This window comes from Vitis riparia, chromosome 16 (genome assembly GCF_004353265.1).
Source record: "Vitis riparia cultivar Riparia Gloire de Montpellier isolate 1030 chromosome 16, EGFV_Vit.rip_1.0, whole genome shotgun sequence".
Taxonomy (NCBI): domain Eukaryota; kingdom Viridiplantae; phylum Streptophyta; class Magnoliopsida; order Vitales; family Vitaceae; genus Vitis; species Vitis riparia.
The window spans coordinates 1,194,721-1,216,351 of record NC_048446.1 but is presented as its reverse complement, the minus strand read 5'-3'; the positions used below and the strand labels follow the sequence as shown (position 1 = coordinate 1,216,351).

Genomic DNA, 21,631 nt, shown 5'->3' with positions numbered 1-21,631 from the left:
TTGTGTATTAGTTAAATAACTAATTATATTTGATATTTAATAATAAATTATAAAAAGAAAATTGAAATATTTGTATACCTTGTTAGTGTTTTTAAAAATCATTTTTAATTAAAAAAAAGGGGTATTTAACAAAATTTAGAAAACACTATCATTAAATTGAAAATTAATGTTTTTTTTAATCATATCTAACGGCTATTTTACATGGTCATTTTTTCATAAACGGCTAGGATTGCGCCTATCTAACGGCTGAAATCATGTTCGGTACCTAGATCGACAGTTTTTCTCGATTTGAAAACAGCTTTTAAGATCTAAAATATTTTTCACATGATCTGTTGCTTTGCACGTGACCTTCCCTTCCCTGTGCCTGATTGGCCTCCGCTTGTGCCTCTCCTCCAAAAGCCTGCTGTCAGTTCTCTGCACTGCCCTGGTAAATGCACTAAGCTTTTCTACTCACAATTCTTCAAGGAATTCGCCTGTTTTCTTGTTTGGTTTGATGGAAATGTCTGGAAAATAAAATTCGATGAAATTCAGGGGAATTTTTATGGTATTTTGAAAAGAAAACCCCAATGTCTTTTTGGCTTCCACACACAGGAAAAATAAAAAATTCTTGTTTGGTTGGGTAGACAAAATTCAAAGAAATTCATGGAAATCATATCCCTAATTTCTTTGAACTTTTTGCACAATGGAAAAACCAGGTTTCCTCGTTTGGCTGTGATTCACATGGAGAAAAAGTATGATAATGGAAAATTTATGCGTTTGGAAGAAACCCAATTTCTCGTGAATTTTACACGTATTAAAATGACATTATTTGGTTGTAATTTGAAGGGTTTGGTAGCATCAATGGCGTTGAGGACTGCTTCAATGAATATGAGGACCAAGCTATTGCCCATGTTCTCTGCAACTTCTTTGTTGCATTCACACGCCACCAGCTTTGGTAACTCTCTTTATCCTTTGCCATTGATTATATGAGATTCAGATATTTGTTTTTTTCATTTCAGAGTCATTCATCCAAGCTTTCAATTGATTTGCATTGCTTGAAAAATTCTTACTGAATCAAACTTCTTTTGATCGGTCAGATTCTAAATGTGATGTTATAGAAGTTTGAGTTTTTGAATCAGTAATGGAAATACTGTGTGAATTGTTGTATAAGATTTTGGAGTGTTTAGAGCCTGTTTGATGGTGGTGATGATAACCATCCTTTATTTTTTAAATTAAATAGATCCTTAAAATTTTAAATTTTATATTTGGTCAAAGCTCTTGACCGTTAACCCGAAAACTGAGCTGAATATTAACAGTGATGGTTTGAGGCAAATTTCATTCCCCATTTGGTGAACATTTATGTGTTAGGAGGCTTCTAAATTAATGGTTATATTTTCAAAATGAAAGAAAAAGCAGAAACATTTTGGCAAGTGATGCGTAAATAAAAGGAAATATGAATAAACGAAGGTGGGAATGAAAGGAAATTGGTGTGAGTTTCCCTTACTATCAAAGGATTCAAACTCTGAAACCACATACTCAGATCATACTGCATACATATAGATGTAGGTCAAGACCCTTTCATCATTGTTCACCTTATTTATGAAAGCGGTCTTATTTTCTATTTTTATTAACTCATTTCTGTATTTACAGAAGTAACTCAACACTTCTATTGTTTATATCAGAAAACCCCTTTGTTTCTTTTCTTTTTCTTTGTTTTTCTCTAATAGGAAAAACTTCTTATTTTCTTTTATACACAATTCTTTAGAAATAAATACCAGAAAAGGAGAAAAAACCAATAAGATACAAAGCAAGTCATTCTTTATGGTATCAAATGCTAGGCGATGAAGAAAAAATGAGTTCAAACAATGAGAATTACTGAAGTGAGAATTTTTAGATGGATGAAGAGTAACTCAAAATAAGATAGTATACGAAATGGGTAGGTACATGAGAAGGTAAGGGTAGCAATAATTAAGGATAAAATGGGAGAACATTTTCTGAGATAGTTCAACCATGTGCAAGAAAGATGAACAACTGCACCAGCAAGGAGTCATTTTACTCAAATTAAATGTAAAACAAAGAGAAAGAGAAGCCCCAAGAAGAACTTGGATCAAGGCAATAAGCAAATACATGATGTCCAATGGTTTAACAAACAAATGGCTCTATTATTTTAGTATCAGAGTCAAGGCACTTGCTAACTGTAATGTGATTTGATCATAGTAAATGTATGAATTCACATGCCATATAGGATGTAACAGACAATCCTTGAAATACTCAAGGATCAAAATTCCATCATCTCCCTCCTTTAAATTGATAGCTTAAATAAATATATGAACAATAAACAGTAAAAAGAAGTACGAACTTTCTGGTTTCTCTTACCTCATCACTCCATGCCTGTGCTTTCAGACTCTGAACAATTTGCAGCAGTCCAAGGTCTCCCATCTGAGCACCAAACGCCCCCTTCAGTGAATTCAGTGAATTCAGTGAAAATCTAGAGAGAGAATAAAGATTTTGAGAGAGAGAGAAAGGAAGGAGCGAGATATTGAGAATATTGGCGTTTTGCACATCAATGATTGAGGCCGGGCTTCGAATAGGCCTGGGCCTTGTCTTGGGCCTGGAAGAAACTTGGGCCGGTCGGGTTTGGTTTTTCATAGTACAACAACTTGGGTGGGCTCGACCCAACAGAACCCGATTTTGGATTGGATTTAATTTACAGTTTGAATTTATAGTGCGTTTCACTGTATTTTTACTTTAAATGTTTTGAGTGAAACTGTATTTTTTTACAAGTATTTTTAGGAAATAACCTATTAATTATTTATTTAAAAAATACGACAAGTGATTTTAAAATTTTTAGAAGTTTTTCCTAGAAATTTATAGAATACCTGTTTTTTTTTTCGAAAACACTTTTTAGACAAAAAAATGTTTTTAAAAATCACCACCAAATGAATTCTTCATATCATCCCAAATTAATATTTTAACTAGGGTTAGAGGTTAATTTGCAATCCACAACCCAAAATAAAACTTGGAACTTGAATTATATTAAGAATAAGGAAAAAATATCAACTTTAATTAATCATAGGGGTTCAAATTTGAATTAAATTGAGAATAAAGGAGATGGGATTTAGTTAATTAATTAATTAAATATAAAAAATATTAATTTGAATTAAGTTTGGGTCATGTTTGGACTAAAGGTTTATATAATTCAATTTCATTAATTTATTATATTAGATTATATTATATATGATCAATAGGGAAATTACTAGGAAGGGTCCTCTAATGGTACATGATGGTCTTCTGTTGGGAGTTTGGATTCATCCTAGTACATGAGGAAGTCGACCCATCCACCAGGTATGCTATTTATGATGCAAAACATACACGACTTGTCTATCTATTACTTTTTAAACCCAAGTGAACAACAATAATTAATATAAATAGTAATCTTAATAATAATAATAAAAAAAAAAAAGAAATATCAGTAATTACGGATATATCGGTACTTCGATTTTACGAATATATCGGATTTATCAACAAATATTTTGAAAAAAAATATCGGTAAGCTTAAAATTATTAAAAACTCATGAAAATGTAAGGAAAACCTCATAATAATATAATTAGAAGTATAATAGACATTTTAAAATTATTTTATTGAAAATTTTGATATATTTATAACATGATTTATCATATTTGATAATAATATCGTATGCATCGATAAAAATATGAATTTTATAAGTGTACATTTATTATTAAATTACATCTAATATTATGATATTTGATTATAATATGTCTAATTTTAAAATATATATTAATATATAAATTATGATATATATATATAAATTTTTAATATTTAATTAATTATTAATGATATTAAAAACATTATGAAGAAAATTATATAATTTTTATATTTTTGGTAATTAATTAAAAGAAAATTTTGTATTTAATTATAAAATAATTATAATTAATTTGCTATTTAAAATATTTTTTTAATATTTTTTTTTATATAATGAGTTTAAGTATATATAATTTAGTGCATATTATATAATAAGGGAAAATTAGCCCTCAAACCTTTTGGTTTAGGTTCAAATCCCATTTCTCGTATGTGACATTTTCCTCATTGAATAGGATTAGTAGTACATGGAATGAAATAATAAATAAAAGAAGAAAATGATAAAATAAAGAAAAAGGAATGATATTTTTATCTTTTTATCCATCATGAATTTTGGACCAATTTTCAAAGTTTTCAATTCGATTGAAGAAACACACAGGCCTGTGTGTCTATATATCTCTATATGTGGAACTTTTGCATAATGACTAGTAGAAAGTTCTATATATATGCATATTCTCTTTCTACTAGTAATGACTAGTAGAAGGGGAATGTGTGCATATATATATATATTCAAGCAGACCAAAATTTAATGACTTCTTCAGTTGGCATGAACTCGCTGTCCAGAGAGGCTAATTCAGAAGTGGACCAAGTGCTGGCGATTTCTCGTGAGGCTGAAACCAGTGTAGGAATCGAGCTTGAGCTTGCATTTGGATCGATATGTGGCTGATCCGCGGTACTTTTTCCAAGCTTCTTCTTCTTCAAATGGTTGTACCAGCGATTTTTGACATCATTATCGGTTCGCCCAGGAAGATGATCTGCTGCTATCCTTGTCCAGCTGCAACACAACACAAACTCCTCAAACCGATCAAACCTGATTCATATCATATGTTAATGGAAAAGTATGAGGTTGATTCTCATTACCTATTCCCATAGAGTGACTGGAAGTAGATGATGGAGTCGTCTTCCCATTTGGAGAACTCCCCTCTCTTGACACAGGGATCCAGATGGTTCTTATACCTCTCCCTACAACTCTTACCACTCCTGCCCAGCCCTGTCAGCTTTGCGATATCTGGCCAAGGTAGATCCAAATTTGTTCTTTTACATTCAAAGAGCACCCAGTCGTCTACTTCGGTCCATCGCGGTCTCTCCTGCATTGGTCTTGCCATCATGGAATTCCCTGGAAACATGGAAGTAATTAACCCAATAATTTTTTCATGAAATGTACTACAATAAAAATAAATACAGTGACTGCCTAAAAACCAGGGAAGCCTCATTGAAAAGCAAGCTGCCAAGAGGAGATTGAGACCTTGAAGAAACAGTGTGATTGATATCCAATGCTTGGCTGAGCTTGCTTCATTTAGTGGTTAGTTTTGTGAGGGAGATTTATACAAAAGAGTGCCCATGGGCAGATGGAACCGTTTTGAGGAGGTAAACCCAAGCCATCTCACGTAGGAGACACCTTTAGCAAAGTCTTGAGCTGAAATTTAATCACTGGAGACAATGGGACCCGCTAAGAGCATGGATTTTGCACAAACTGACTCCAACCCTACATGCTTTTGAACATGCAGCTGCAAGCATTTCAAATAAAATATTTGGTGGTCCACAAGAGGGACTTCTTAATTGAAGTTTTTTCCACCAAAGATCGGTAACAAATTCAACGGACACAGTTTAATGGAAGGTCATGATTGGATTTACAAAGACTGGAAAATCATTAACAAGATTTTTAATTAGCTCAAGAATGGTTTTGATTGTTGCACAGTAATTGAATTGTTTCTTGTGGCTTATTTGATCAATCACTTGTGACTTATTTGAACGAATAATGTTTCTTGGATAACGGCATTTAGATCGATGAGAAAATTGACATGGCTTGTGAATGGAGAGTATGACAAAGCACCCTGGAAATACTCTACATTTCTTCAAAACTCCACCTTTGTATTTTGGATCAACTCAAAAGAAGAGGGTGGTCACTGGCAATATATCATTGTCTAAGCAAAAGTGAGTGTTCTTGTGGTTGGATTGAGACTTGTGGCTTCTTTTTGGCTTCAAATTACAGTGCAGATACTTTTGATTCTCTTTAATCAGGGAAATTCAAAGGTTGCATGATGCTTTTGGCTGGTTAAGTGGTCTTTTTAGCTTAGAAATCTGGATCACGTATCTCAGCTGCCCATTTCCCCCAAGGTCTTTGCCTTACTCCCCTATAGTGTCTTCTCCTCAGCTGGTTCCCTGCCCATTTCCCCCAAGGTCTTTGCCTTACTCCCCTATAGTGTCTTCTCCTCAGCTGGTTCCCTTCATTCACACAAAACTACATTTCTTTTGTTTAATTAATTGTAATCTAACAAATCGCTTCATATTCAAACTTAGGTTACAACTTACACCACCCTCTATCCTCTCTTCTCTCCACCCCTTTCAGAAACCTAAATGAAATTTTTGCTTCCTAAATATCTTCATGCATTGTGTTATACAAAGCTTACAGTCTTGATTCCTCCAAACCGACCAAAACATGTGATTGCCCACAAACAATTACATTCTAGAAACAGTGGAAATCAAATCAAATCTAATGGGGCGTGAGAGGAGGAGAAAAACGTATTGGGTTGAAAGAAGACAGACAAACAACACAGTAACATGCATGCAGCTAAAAATTTTATATGCAAATGAAAATAAATCAGTCAAACCTGCACCATTTCTTCTGACTAAAAATATAAAGAAAAAAACTTCACAAAGAGTTGTAAAATCCAAGATAGGAATATACATATGATACAAAACGAGTTGGACGCCATAGGTATGGTCATTCGACTGGTATATATATATACCCAGCTCATTAATCCTGACTACAGCAGCCTTGATGTCTAAATTTTATTATTATCTTCAATAGTTAATGAAAGATAGAAAGGATTTGATTATTATATAACATGAATTAATGGAGCACTTAGGCTACGAGTACCTTGATCTTGAAGAAGCTGAGAAGTTGGATCATGTGGGGTTGTGGCGGAGATTGGTGATGGGTTTCCAAGCGCGTGAAGTGGGTTTTTGTCAGTGTTTCCAATGACTTGAGTGAGAGCTGAAACCATAGCGGACATGTCTTGTTGGAAGCGAGCTGAGTAGACAGGGAAGATATGATCTTTATTAGAAGATAAAAATAATACAAAACAGAGCTTTATTAGAAGATGCATGGCCGATTGAAGACCATTGAAGAAACACACAGGCCTGTGTGTCTATATATCTATATGTGGAACTTTCTATATATAGAGAAAGTTCTATATATATGCATATTCTCTTTCTACTAGTAATGACTAGCAGAAGGGAAATGTGTACATATATATTCAAGCAGACCAAAATCTGATGACTTCTTCAGTTGGCATGAACTCGCTCTCCGGTGAGGCTGAAAATGGTCCAAAAATCCAAGGCTCAAAGTAATCTCCCCCGAAAGAGTGATGGACAGTCTCATCATCAGTCGAAAGATATCCCCTTGGAAATTCTGGGTAGGCTAATTCAGAAGTGGACCAAGGGTTGGCGATTTCTTGTGAGGCTGAAACCAGTGTAGGAATCGAGCTTGAGCTTGCATTTGGATCGATATTGTGGTTGAGATGAAAGAGTTGTGTGGTATGTGGCTGATCCCCGGTACTTCTCCCAAGCTGCTTCTTCTTCAAATGGTTGTGCCAACGGTTCTTCACATCATTATCGGTTCGCCCAGGAAGTTGAGCTGCAACACAACACAAAAACTCCTTAAACTGATCAAACCATCATATCATATGATAATGGAAAAGTATGAGGATGATTCTCATTACCTATTCCCATAGAGCGACTGGAAGCTGATGATGGAATCGTCTTTCTCTTGGGAGAAATTCTCTATCTTGACATCAGGATCCAGGTGGTACTTCCACCTCTCCCTGCAACTTTTGCCACTTCTGTCCAGTTCTGTCAGCTTTGTGATATCTGGCCAAGGTAGATCCAAATTTGTTCTTTTACATTCAAAGAGCACCCAGTCTTCTACTTCTGTCCATCGCGGTCTCTCCTGCATTGGTCTTGCCATGGAATTTCCTGGAAACATGGAAGTAATTAAACCCAATAATTTTTTCATGAAATACTACTATAAAAATAAATACAGTGACTGCCTAAAAACCAGGGAAGCGCCATTGAAAAGCAAGCTGTCAAGAGGAGATTCAGACCTTCAAGAAACAGAGAGTGATTAATTGATATCCAATGCTTGGCTGAGCTTGCTTCATATATATAGAGGTTAGTTTTATGAGGGAAATTTATAAAAAAAGAGTGCCCGTCGGTTGATGAACCTTTTGAGGACAGGTAACCGAAGCCATGCTCACGAAGAGCAAAGTCATGAGTTGAAATTTAATCAGCATGGATTTTTCTCAAACTGACTCCAACCCTACATGCAGGCTGCAAACATTTCAAATAAAATATTTGGCGGGCCACAAGATGGGTAACAAATTCAACGGACACAGTGTAATGGAAGGTCGTGATTGGATTTACAAAGACTGGAAAATCATTAACAAGACTTTTAATTAGCTGAAGGATGTTTTCGATTGTTGCACAGTCACTTGTGACTTATTTGAAGGAATAATGTTTCTTGGATAACGACTTTTGACATGGCTTGTGAATGGAGAGTTTGACAAACCACCCTGGAAATATTCCACGTTTATTCAAAACTTCACATTTGTACCTTGATTTTCCTGGTCAAGTTTTTCCTTACTACACTTTCGCATTTTCCTATTTTGACTATTAGTCGTATGCTCTCAAAAGTCCTCTTCAAGTGAGTTTTGATCTAGTTTTCTTCATCAAGGTGCAACGGCCAAACATATTTCACTTTTGTGGTTGATCCTTGTTTCGTAAGTATTCTATAAAGCAATCTCAATTGTCAAAGACTTCGATGAAAAAACAATATTTTTTCAAAACTTATTCGAAAAGTAAGTTTTTTTTTTTTACGATAAATTTTAGTTTTTATTGTATTTTATTTTTTAGTATTTTGAGTTATAATAAAATAATTTCTTACAGTGAAGCTCGTTTCAAACTTTCAACATCAAGATATAGTGCTGAGGGCCCCACCTTACTTACCCAATTTGCAGATTTGGGATTTTTGATAATTTTACGGTGAATTTAAAATTAATTTTAAAAAAATATAGTACAATAAAAACTATTTCCAAATCTACGGTATTTTTTATCACTTTTAAAAGTGTTTCTTAAAAAGATATTTTACATCATTTCTATATAAATGATACACGTTCAAAAAAATTGAATTTACATTGAAGATGTCTCTTGAAGAGACACATTCCACAATTTTTATATTAATAACACATGTTAAAAAATTTTGAATTTACATTAAATGTGTCTCTTCAAGAGACACCTTTTATAATTCTACAAAATTGAATTTATATTAAAAGTGTCTTTTAAATAGATATTTTTCACAGTTTTCATAATAAAAAAAAATTTGAATTTATACTAAAGATGTCTTCTTAAAACACACTTTTTATAATTTCACAAAATTAAATTTACATTAAAGGTGTCTCTTGAAGAACCACCTTTAACAATTCTTGTATTAGTCATATATTGAAATAATTGAATTTATACTAAAATTCCACAATTTCATAAAATTAAATTTATATTAAAAGGTTTTCCTTTAAGAGACATTTTTAATATCAATTTAATTTTTTTGATAGATGACTAATATAAAAATTGTTGAAAGTGTTTTTTCAAAAGACTTATTTAGTATAAATTCAATTTTATGAAATTGTATAAATTCCTTCAATGTAAATTCAATTTTTTTCATAGTGTGACTTATATGAAAATTATTAAAGATATCTTTTCAAAAGACAGATTTAGTATTAATTTGATTTTGTGGTATTGTGAAAATGATATTTCTTTAGTACAAATTCAATTTTTTTTTAATGCATATAACTAATAAAAAAAATTATGAAAAAGTGTATTTTGAAGAGACACCTTTAATATAAATTCAATTTTATGGAATTGTAGGTGTCGCTTGAAGAGACATCTTTAGTGTAAATTCAATTTATTTTTAATATTTATGGTTGATATGGAAAATATAGAAGATGTCTCTTCAAGAAATACCTTTTAAAATTACAAAAAAAAAATCGTAGATTTGGAATTATTTTTCAAAGTATCATATTTTAAGAATTATTTTTAAAAATATCCGTATAAGTTAAAAAGGCCCGCAAATTTGTTGTAAGAGTAAAAGCGCTTTCAACATCTAGGCGTGACTTTAGGTGCACAGGGATCTTGGATGAAAGTGATGATTGTTGATCGTGTATTTGGTTAGTTTTCTTAGACAGCAAGACATTTTATTAAACATTATCATATTTAATAATGATAACTTTTTCTTCATTAAATCTCGATTACAAAATCTTTATACATTCGTGCTAGTGATGTTTTGTCCATTTGTTTTCTTGCTTACCACGGCAGCAAACCGAACAGATCATGATCCCCCGAGTGAAAGTTATGGCATCTTGATTTCCAGCTTTTCACATCTCATTCCTCATTCAGTGCTTATTAAACAGATAAATACACTGCAACGATAATAGTAGATGTCTTATCCATCCCTATTCAGGCACTTGTTGTTCCTTGATTTATTTATGTTTTTAAAGACTTAAACTTGATAAGATATTTTTATAAGGTTGTAAATGCACTAGATTATTTATTTATTATATTATTTATTTATACACTAAAATCATCTAAAAGTAATTTTATTTTAAATTTGATGATTTCATATTTTTAATTAAAACTTTATGTTAAATATTTTTCAAACTTGTTTAAAATGTTTTAAGTTGAAAAATATGATTGTTTGATAAGTCGACATTAAATATCATTCGGTCAAGTAACGATCAATCTGATTTCCAATCTCATGTATAATAAGAATTTCATTATTTCTCATTGGAATCTTATTACTTGATACCTTAAATTGGATCTCATTATTTTGTACTCAAGTTCTATCATTTTATATTTTGATTTTATTTATTTAATAACCTAGAATTTTAAAAGATTTATATTTAAAATTCGCTAGGTATATACTCATTTGGTATCTTATAGACTTCTAATTATATTCTTGTGTTACTACACTGAAAAATCATTAACAAGATTGCTAGCTCTAGAATGGTTTTAATTGTTGCCCAAGTCATTGAATTGTTCGAATCAATCACTTGAGACTTATTTTAACAAATAATGTTTCATGGATAACGACTTACCATAATGAGAACAAAAAAGTAAAATCAATTGGATCGCTTCTTTATGGATTCCCATGCGAAGGTTTTGTAGATGTGTTTCCGGTTGAAAATCAACCACTTAATTCTTTGACTCTTTTCCCTTGGATGTTGAAGGGCTGGTCCCATCAGTTAGCATGAGAACGAGTCAAAAGAGGTTTTAATTCTTTGACTATTTTACCTTTTTTTATTTAAAAACAAAAAAACAAAAACAAAAACAATCCTTAAAAGCAGTGGCTCCACGGTTTTATTCTTTGACGCATGATATTCCTTCTTCTAGGAAATAAATCGTGGGATATCTAAAACTTTCAACATCAAGAATATTGTTCTGAAGATCCAAACTTTCAAAGCAAGAAGCCGAATCATGAAACTATCTATTGAGACCTTTAATAATATATAATTTAGGCCATACCAAAAGTCAAGCGACCCTTGCTTAGTGTCCATGTGTTTTCTTGCTTACCACGGCAGCAAACCGAACAGATCATGATCCCTCAAGTGAAAGTTATGGCATCTTGATTTCTAGGAACATGCTAGCTTTTCACATCTCATTCCTTATTCAGTGCTTATTAAACAGATAAATACAGTGCAACAATAATAGTAGATGTCTCATCCATCCCTATTACGGCACTTCTTGTTCCTTGATTTATTTATGTTTTTAAAGACTTAAACTTGATAAGATATCTGTGTAAGGCCGTAAATGTACTAGATTTTTCATTTATTATATTATTTATTTATACACTAAAATCATCTAAAAGTAATTTTATTTTAAATTTGATGATTTCATATTTTTAATTAAAACCTTATGTTAAATATTTTTCAAATTTGTTTAAAAGGTTTTAAGTTGAAAAATATGATTGTTGAATAAAAAACGGTTTAACAGATTGAATCGGATGAAGAATCGTCAACCTGATCAGCTTAACATAAGGTTTTAAATTAAAACCTTATGGTAAATATTTTTTAAATTTGTTTAAAATGTTTTAAGTTGAAAAATATGGTTGTTAAATAAAAAACGGTTTAACCGATTGAATCAGATAAAGAATCGTCAACCTGATCAACTTCACTAATCCAGGGGTGAAAAAACTTTTTCTCTTTTCCAGAATGCTTGTTTGATAGGTCGAGATTGAATATCATTTGATCGAGTACCAATCAACTTGATTTTCAACCTCATGTGTAATAAGAATTTCATTATTTCTCATTGGAATCTTATTACTTTATACCTTAAATTGGGTCTCATTATTTTGTACTCAAGTTCCATCATTTTATATTTTGATTTTATTTATTTAATAACCTAGAATTTTAAAAGATTTAGATTTAAAATTCGCTAGGTATATACTCATTTAGTATCCTATACACTTCTAATTATATTATTGTGTTACTAGACTGAAAAATCATTAACAAGATTGCTAGCTTTATAATGGTTTTGATTGTTGCAAAGTCATTGAATTGTTCAAATCAATCACTTGAGACTTAGGTGGTGTTTGTTTTTTTACTTAATTCTAAATAGAACCTTAATGCTTAATATTGTTAAATATTAGGTTGTTTGTTTTTTTAGTATTTTATTTCTATTAAGTATTAAAAAGTAAAGAAAAACCAATATGTTATTTTTTCTATTTAGAAAAAGTTACATATTTTGGCTTTTTCTATTTAGTAAAAAAATTATAATAAATTATGAAAAAGTAGAAAAACAAATAACCTAAATTTTAAAAACAAATTACTTTTAGCAAAAAGTCTGATTCGTTCCCAATTGGTGTCTCAGCTGATTCATGTCCAGTTGGTGCTCTTTGATTGAGAGAGTAATCAACAAAATTTATAACTTATATCACCATGCATTAGGATAGCTTTAGTTAATATAGCATAGTGACTCTAGGATCGTTCTCTGGGAAGGGTTTTCAACTCACAATTGATAACAATTCAGAGTTAAATTGGTGCCTTTTCATTTCAAGGTTAGCTTAAGAAATAAAACACAAACTTTGGTTAAACGAGGTTTTGTTTCAAGCTAACTAAAAAGAAAGTAATGGAAATTACTTATGAAGAACAACATTCCTTGGAGGTTTGGGTTCACAGGGGAGGTTCCTTATGCAAAAACAGAGCTTCGGTCATTTGGTTCATTTCCTCACATTAGAGAATTAACATATAGTCAATTCTCTAACCGGTACTATACAGATGTATCCTTTAAATGGATTTCAGCTCTAATTCTCTCTCACTGATGCAACTTGCAATGGCTCGTGCCTCTCACTTAGCATTTGCCACTCAAGGTGATCTTTAACTTTGGACTTCTCTTCTCAAGCTTGCAAGAGATAACTAATGGATGTCTTCTTGGAGTCCAAAAGCTTACCAAGTGTTGGCAATTCTAGAAAATCCTACCTTCAAGTCACTTCCCAAAAGCTCGCAAGACATAAACTAGTGCATCTCCATGGACGGAGATCACTTGCCTTACCAAGTGTTGGCTCAAGTGAATTGAAGGTGTTTTAAGTTAACTAAAAACATAGAAATCATTAAAGGATCACACTTTCTCTTCATTAATGGCTGAAACCACAAAGCTATAAATTCTTGCACTTGGAACCTTTCCCGGCAACCTTAGCTCCAAGGAACTAAAAGTCTAGCCACTCATTCTCTGATGAAACTTCCTCAGAGCTTGTTTGGCTAGAAATAAAAAGAACGAGAAAACAAAAATATATATATGAAAAGCAGAGCAAGTGCTCTGTAGATATATTACTTATACAAAAGGTTGTCTCTAAGAACAAGCTCTCCAGAATGTGTTTCTAAAGAAGATTACAAACTATATATATGAGTTTATTTACCCCTTGTTCTTACTTAAAGATTAAGGAATCCTATGATAGGTGGGTTATAAGGAGACTTTGGGGATTTAGGCATCAAATATCTAAAGCAAAATATCCCAAAATGTCGGTCGCAAATATCAGGAAGCTTCAGGAGAACATCGTGGCATTGTGCAAAATGGCTGTGAAACTCTCCGGGTAAGCGCTATCAGAGGATCCAGACATGTTTGTCTGAGGAAGTTGAAACGCCCTCCTCTCTCATCCGGCGTCAGGTGCCGGATGTGAAATATCCGGATAAGGGTGGAATGTCGGCGGACAGAATTCCGGATGTGAGACATCCGGAGAAGGTAAAACTTCGGCCGGACAGAATTCCTACCCCCTGGTGGAATGAGTTATGCAGTGCGTCGCAAGGGGGACCGTCTACGTGTGCAAGGTGTAGGGACCTTTCCCCCTGATGACACGGAACGCGCATTGCTATCCGGAGCAACTCCATCCGGATTCCTCAAGAGGACACACGACGACGCTCCCCTATCCGGACTCCCTCAGGGAGAAGCACACGGCACTCGCGAACATCATACCCCGGATGATAGCATATCCTATCCGGATATGTTGTTCGGATCATTGACTAAAGTGAGCAAGCCTTGCTACGTCATTCCGACAGCCTGCCATAGCTTACGTTTCGCCGCCCTTCGATGGTGTGCCCGAACGCCCTATCCGGACATCTTTTGCCATGGATTCCAAAGAATTCTCCTCAATCTCGGATTACTTTGGTGATAAAAAAGCTATCAAAACACCAAAACTTAACACAATTTGATTAGAATTGATTGCAAGGGTCCTTAACATGTTAATTGGGTTAAAAGATGATAACTACTACTCAAAAGTGTTTAAAAGAGTTAATTACAAGCTATGAAATAGCACTTTTTGAGTAGTAATCACTCTCCCCAACCGACATATTGCTAGTCCCTTAGCAATGAAGGAGGGAAAAATAAAAATAAAAAGTATTATAATTTACAACATCATGCTGATCAAAAAACAATTTTCAGGTGGCATGATGATCTAACTCTCACATAGAACATTAAAGAAATAAAACTCAAATTTCAACAAGAGTTATCAAATAACTTGTCTAATCACAATTCTTAAAGAGAAGGCATTATGCAAATTTAAGCTTTTAAAAGAGTTTCCACTCCCAAAGGGCCAAACCTTACTCTTCCACAAAAATCTAAGTGTTACTTATTAGCTTCCGAATATAGTATGTTGAACTAATCTCTCCCCCCAAACTAGTTTTTTTTCAAAGCTTAGCAAACTGATCAACCTCCAATAGGCTAAGAACGCACCTCTTGTTTCACAATTTTTTTCATTGTAGGAGTACAAGGCTTAAAGGTATTCTTTTATAAATTGTCCATGTAATGGGGGTCCATCGATGACTCCCAACCAATTAAGGTTTAGGGCATCAAGCTTTAAGGATTTTTCAACCACTAACTCCTCGGATTTTACCCCGGACTTTTGAAAATGAATTTTAATACCTAAGCACCTACAGTATGTTAATTCGCTCCACCATATCACTGAAGATACTAAACATACATCTTTGGAATGTTGTAGGTGCATAGCATAAACCAAAAAGCATTCTTCTGTAGGCGTATGTTCCAAACTGACAGGTGAAAGTGGTCTTCTCCTGATCTTCAACATCAATTTCAATTTGGAAATACCCTGAGTACCCGTCCAAGAAACAATAGAAAGGATGGCCAGAGACTCTCTCCAGCACTTAATCAATAAACGGGAGTGGAAAATGATATTTCCTTGTCACAGCATTTAATTTCCTATAGTCAATACACACCCTCCAACTTAAAGTGAGGCGTGTAGCTATTTTTTCTCCTTTTTCATTCTGAACCACAGTAATCCCTGACTTTTTTGGGACCACTTGAGTAGGACTCACCCAAGGGCTGTCAGATATGGGATAAATAATACCCACTTGGAGTAGCTTCAGTACCTCAGTTCGCACCACTTCTTGTAAATGAGGATTCAATTTTCTTCGAGGTTGACGAATTGGTTTAGCTTCTTCCTCCATATATATGTGATGCATACAAACCAAAGGACTGATTCCTTTCAAGTCAGATATCTGTCATCCTATTGCTTTCTTGCACCTCTTAAGAACTTCAAGTAGAGATATCTCCTGATGACCGGTAAGAGATGAAGATATAACAACAGGACATTGGTTATTTTCTTCCAGGTACGTATATTTTAACTCCATAGGCAGAGGTTTCAAATTGAGCTTCGAGAATAATCCTTTTACATCATCTTGTCCCTCCTCTTTATTGAATAAAGGTAGGATCTCTTCTTTCCTCATCCAACCTTGTAGAGTAGCAAGGACATCAGCGAGTTCAGACAACCCTTCTTCAAGATCCTCAAGACTTTCATTCAACTCGTCTTGCATATTCTGATCACAATGCTCCTCCACTAGAGTGTCAATAATGCATACCTCTTCTGGACCTTTTTCTTCTTCCGGAGTAATTAGCTTCTTTGACATATGAAAGATATTAAGCTCAAGTGTCATGTTGCCAAAAGTGAGTTGCATAAGTCCATTCCTACAATTTATGATTGCATTTGAAGTAGCAAGAAATGGCCTTCCAAGGATGATAGGAACATAATTAGTTTCCTTAACTAACGGATCAGTATCAAGAACAACAAAATCTACTGGATAGTAGAAATTATCAACTTGAACTAAAACATCCTCAATTATCCCCCTTGGAATTTTCACTGACCTATCAGCTAAAGATAGAGTGATTGATGTTGGCTTTAATTCACCAAGTCCCAATTGCTTATAAACAGAGTATGGTAACAAATTCACACTTGCTCCTAAATCTAACAAAGTTTTTTCCACTACCTTTCTTCCAATCATAACTGAAATGGTAGGACATCCTGGATCTTTGTACTTCAAAGGAAATTTCCATTGTATGATGACACTCACTTGCTCAATCAAGAAGGCTTTCTTATTCACATTCAACCCTCTTTTGATAGTACACAAGTTCTTTAGGAACTTTGCATATGTTGGAACTTGCTTAATCATGTCCAATAATGGAATGTTGACCTTCACTTGCCTCAATACTTCAAGGATTTCTGATGCATTTTTTATCCATTTTTTCCCATGCAAAGCTTGAGGAAAAGGTGGAGACGTGCGTTTCTTCATCAATTCTTCCTTAATAAGCTCTTTCTCGGGATTTGCATTTACTGTTGAATTATGGTCCTCCTTCCCTTCACTGATATCTTTCTTCTTTCCTTTCATTTCCTCCATCTTCTTTGTCTCTTCTTCTTCCTTCTCTTCAACATATAGCTTGGGTGTTGGTGACTCAACCTTTTTACCATTCCTTAGAGTGATCAAGGCTTTAACATCTCTCACCTGTGAAGATTCTCCCTCATGAGTTTCCACTTTATGGATAACCTTGGGGTTTTGGTGAGGTTGAGAAGGAAATCTACCATTCTCTTGCACTGTGTTCAAATTAGTGAGCCTTGAGATTGAGTATTGGAAATTATCTATCTTCTGAGATAAGTCATTTTGCATCCCGTCCATCTTTTTATTCAAAGTATTCTCTACACTGTCAATTCTTTGACTGAGTTGAGAGTTGATGGATTTTTGGTCTCCAACAAAATCTCCCACAACCTTGCTGAGATTCACTATTGCTTGTTCAAGACTTGAAGCTTATCAGGATGGTTTAGATGGTTGAGATGGTTGAGCCGGCTGTTGGTACTGAGGTGCTCTTGGCTTCCATGAAAAATTTGGATGATTTCTCCAACTTGAGTTGTAAGTATTGCCATACGAAGCATTGCTATTGGGCTTGAATTGTCCAATGACATTTGCTTGTTCTCCAAACATTTCTCTAGCAACTGGAATTGTAAGGCACTCCTCCACCAAGTGTTCATAAGATTGAAAAACAGAACATGGCTTTACTTGCACTGGTGTTTCAGCAACAGCTTGCACTTCATGCATCTTTTTCAGTTCTAGCTCCTCCACTCTTCTTGTCATAGCTGCAAATTTTGCTTTCATATCAACATATTCATTCAAGGTGTACATCCCAACCTTAGCATGAAGAGCATTTGGTTGAGACTTCATCTTTCCCACTTCTCCTCTGTGCGGTTCATTTCATCCCCTTGAGACTTCAGCTACATAACTCAAGAAATCCATAGCTTCCTCAGGATTCTTACTCATGAAATCCCCTCCACACATTGTTTCGAGGAGTTGCTTCATTGAGGAAGACATCCCATCATAGAAATAACTCACCAACAGCCATGTATCAAAGCCATGGTGAGGACAAGCATTAATGACTTCCATGTATCTTTCCCAACACTCATAAAATTTCTCATTCTCTTTAGCTGAGAAATTTGAAATTTGCCTTTTCAAGCTATTTGTTCTGTGAGTAGGAAAGAACTTCTTGAGGAATTCAGCTTGTAAATCAGTCCAAGTACGGATACTCCTTGGACTTAAAGAATTAAGCTAAATCTTAGCCTTATCCTTTAAAGTAAAAGGAAATAGTTTAAGCCTCATCAGGTCGATAGAAGCTCCTCCCTCTCGGAATGTATTACAAACATCTTCAAATTCCTTGATATGGGCATAGGGATTCTCATTTTCCATTCCATGGAAAGTTGGTAGAAGTGGCACAATATGGGGTTTGATCACTAGCTACTCTGTAGGGGGCACTATATATGATGGTGCACTCATATGAGGTGGATGCATGCGGTCCCTCATTGATCTGAATTCATTGGGATTGTCCTGATGACCATTTGACTCTGTTGATCCTCAGGTGTAATTTCCATGATGTTCAAGCTCAATTCCAACTCCTTGTTATGAGGTGTTTCAAGTTTAACAAGCCTTCCTCCACTATCTCGTATCCACTTTGGCATACACAACTAGTATCAACTGTAACTAAAAAAAAACGAAAACAGAGGAAAACACAAAAAACAAAACTACCAAAAAGAGTTCGCTTAACTAAAACTAAATTAAAAGCTATGCTAGAATATAAACAAGTAAACAAAACAACTAAAAGAGTTAGTATAATGACAGAAAACTCACCAAACTTGTGATGAAAACCACAAGTATACTGAAATAATATCACTATGAAGTCGGCACCTTCCCCGACAACGGCGCCATTTGATTCGTTCTCAATTGGTGTCTCGACTGATTCATGTCCAGCTGATGCTCTTTGATTGAGAGAGTAATCAACAAAATTTATAACCTATATCACCATGCATTAGGATAGCTTTAGTTAATATAGCATAGTGACTCTAGGATCGTTCTCTGGGAAGGGTTTTCAACTCACAACTGATACTAATTCAAAGTTAAATTGGTGCATTTTCATTTCAAGGTTAACTTAAGAAATAAAACACAAACTTTGGTTAAATGAGGTTTTGTTTCAAGCTAACTAAAAAGAAAGTAATGGAAATTACTTATGAAGAAAAACATTCCTTGGAGGTTTGGGTTCACAGGGGAGGTTCCTTATGCAAAAACAGACCTCCGGTCATTTGGTTCATTTCCTCGCATTAGAGAATTAACATATAGTCAATTCTCTAACCGGTACTTTACAGATGTATCCTTTAAATGGATTTCAGCTCTAATTCTCTTTCACTGATGCAACTTGCAATGGCTCGTGCCTCTCACTTAGCATTTGCCACTCAAGGTGATCTTTAACTTTGGACTTCTCTTCTCAAGCTTGCAAGAGATAACTAATGGATGTCTCCTTGGAGTCCAAAAGCTTACCAAGTGTTGGCAATTCTAGAAATCCTACCTTCAAGTCACTTCCCAAAAGCTCGCAAGAGATAAACTAGTGCATCTCCATGGACGGAGATCACTTGCCTTACCAAGTGTTGGCTCAAGTGAATTGAAGGTGTTTTAAGTTAACTAAAAACATAGAAATCATTAAAGGATCACACTTTCTCTTCATTAATGGCTGAAACCACAAAGCTATAAATTCTTGCACTTGGAACCTTTCCCGGCAACCTTAGCTCCAAGGAACTAAAAGTCTAGCCACTCATTCTCTGAGAAAACTTCCTCAAAGCTTGCTTAGCTAGAAATAAAAAGAACGAGAAAACAAAAATATATATATGAAAAGCAGAGCAAGTGCTCTGTAGATATATTACTTATACAAAAGGTTGTTTATGAGAACAAGCTCTCCAGAATGTGTTTCTAAAGAAGATTACAAACTATATATATGGGTTTATTTACCCCTTGTTCTTACTTAAAGACTAAGGAATCCTATGATAGGTGGGCTACAAGGAGACTTTGGGGATTTAGACATCAAATATCTAAAGCAAAATATCCCAAAATGTCGGTCGCAAATATTGGGAAGCTTCAGGAGAATACTGCGGCATTGTGCAAAATGGCTGCGAAACTCTCCGGGTAAGCGCTATCAGAGGATCCGGACATGTCTGTCCGAGGAAGTTGAAACGCTTCCTCTCCCATCCGGTGTCAGGTGTCGGATGTGAAATATTCGGATAAGGGTGGAATGTCGGCGGACAGAATTCCGGATGTGAGACATCTGGAGAAGGTGAAACTTCAGCCGGACAGAATTCCTACCCCTTGGTGGAATGAGCTATGCATCGCGTCTCAAGGGGGACCGTCTGCGTGTGCAAGGTGTAGGGACCCCTCCCCCTGATGACACGGAGCGTGCATCGCTATCCGGAGCAACTCCATCCAGATTCCTCAAGAGGACACATGGCAGCACTCCCCTATCCGGGCTTCCTTAGGGAGAAGCACACGGCACTCGCGAACATCATACCCCGGATGATAGCATATCCTATCCGGATATGTTGTCCGGATCATTGACTAAAGTGAGCAAGCCTTGCTACGTCATTCCGACAGCCTGCCACAACTCATGTTCCGTCGCTCTTTGATGGTGTGTCCGGACGCCCTGTCCGGACATCTTTTGCCATGGATTCCAAAGAACTCTCCTCAATCTTGGATTGCTTTGATGATCAAAAAGCTATCAAAACACCAAAACTTAGCTCAATTTGATTAGAATTGATTGCAAGAGTCCTTAACATGTTAATTGGGTTAAAAGGTGATAACTACTACTCAAAAGTATTTAAAAGAGTTAATTACAAGCTATGAAATAGCACTTTTTGAGTAGTAATCAAAGCCAAAAAAAAGAACACCACCTTATTTTAACAAATAATGTTTCATGGATAACGAATTACCATAATGAGAACAAATAATTAAACAGGGAAGACAAAAAATGCAGAATGGATCATTGAAAATCAACTACTTAATTCTTTGACTATTTTCCCTTGGATGTTGAAGGGTTGGGTCCCATCAACTAGCATGAGAACGAGTCATCATCATCATCCTTTGGAGCCCAATACCCACTATCTCTACCAAACCAATTTGGATCATTGGTCGTTCGCGGTCACTCTGAGCTCTAAAACTCAAGATTGTATCAGAACCCTAATTTTATTTTTTAAAATAGACTCTTAAAACCATCAAATAAATGAGATGAATTACCAATTTAAGATTTGACTTTTTAACTATTTCTACTCCTTATAACTTTGTTATGGGGCAGGTAATTATTGGAAAGATTAGGATAATTAATGATCAAAAGTTATTAAGAATCACTAATATTGGGTAATAACCTATCGTATCATTCCCTAAACTAACTTACAAGAATAAGGTAAAAACGAAATCGATAAATTTTAATTCAACCAATAATTAATCTTATTGTTATAACAATTTATCCATTGTAACTATAACCTTAGGTTTTCATGCTTCAAACCACAAGTTGAGTTTTTAGCCTCTCATGGGGGTGATGTTACATTCACAATCCATAATAGGGTAAAAATTCATAACTTGA

The 21,631-nt window shown here is 34.6% G+C and overlaps 1 long non-coding RNA gene across 1 annotated transcript in view; it reads left to right on the top strand.

Annotated features, from left to right (window-relative positions):
• The first annotated feature begins 343 nt into the window (after positions 1-343).
• Positions 344-21,631, top strand: part of LOC117932984 — a 55,296-nt gene continuing 34,008 nt past the window's right edge. The window contains exons 1-2 of the long non-coding RNA XR_004654270.1: positions 344-427; positions 826-934. This is a non-coding gene — a long non-coding RNA (uncharacterized LOC117932984). The remainder of the gene's footprint in view (positions 428-825; positions 935-21,631) is intronic.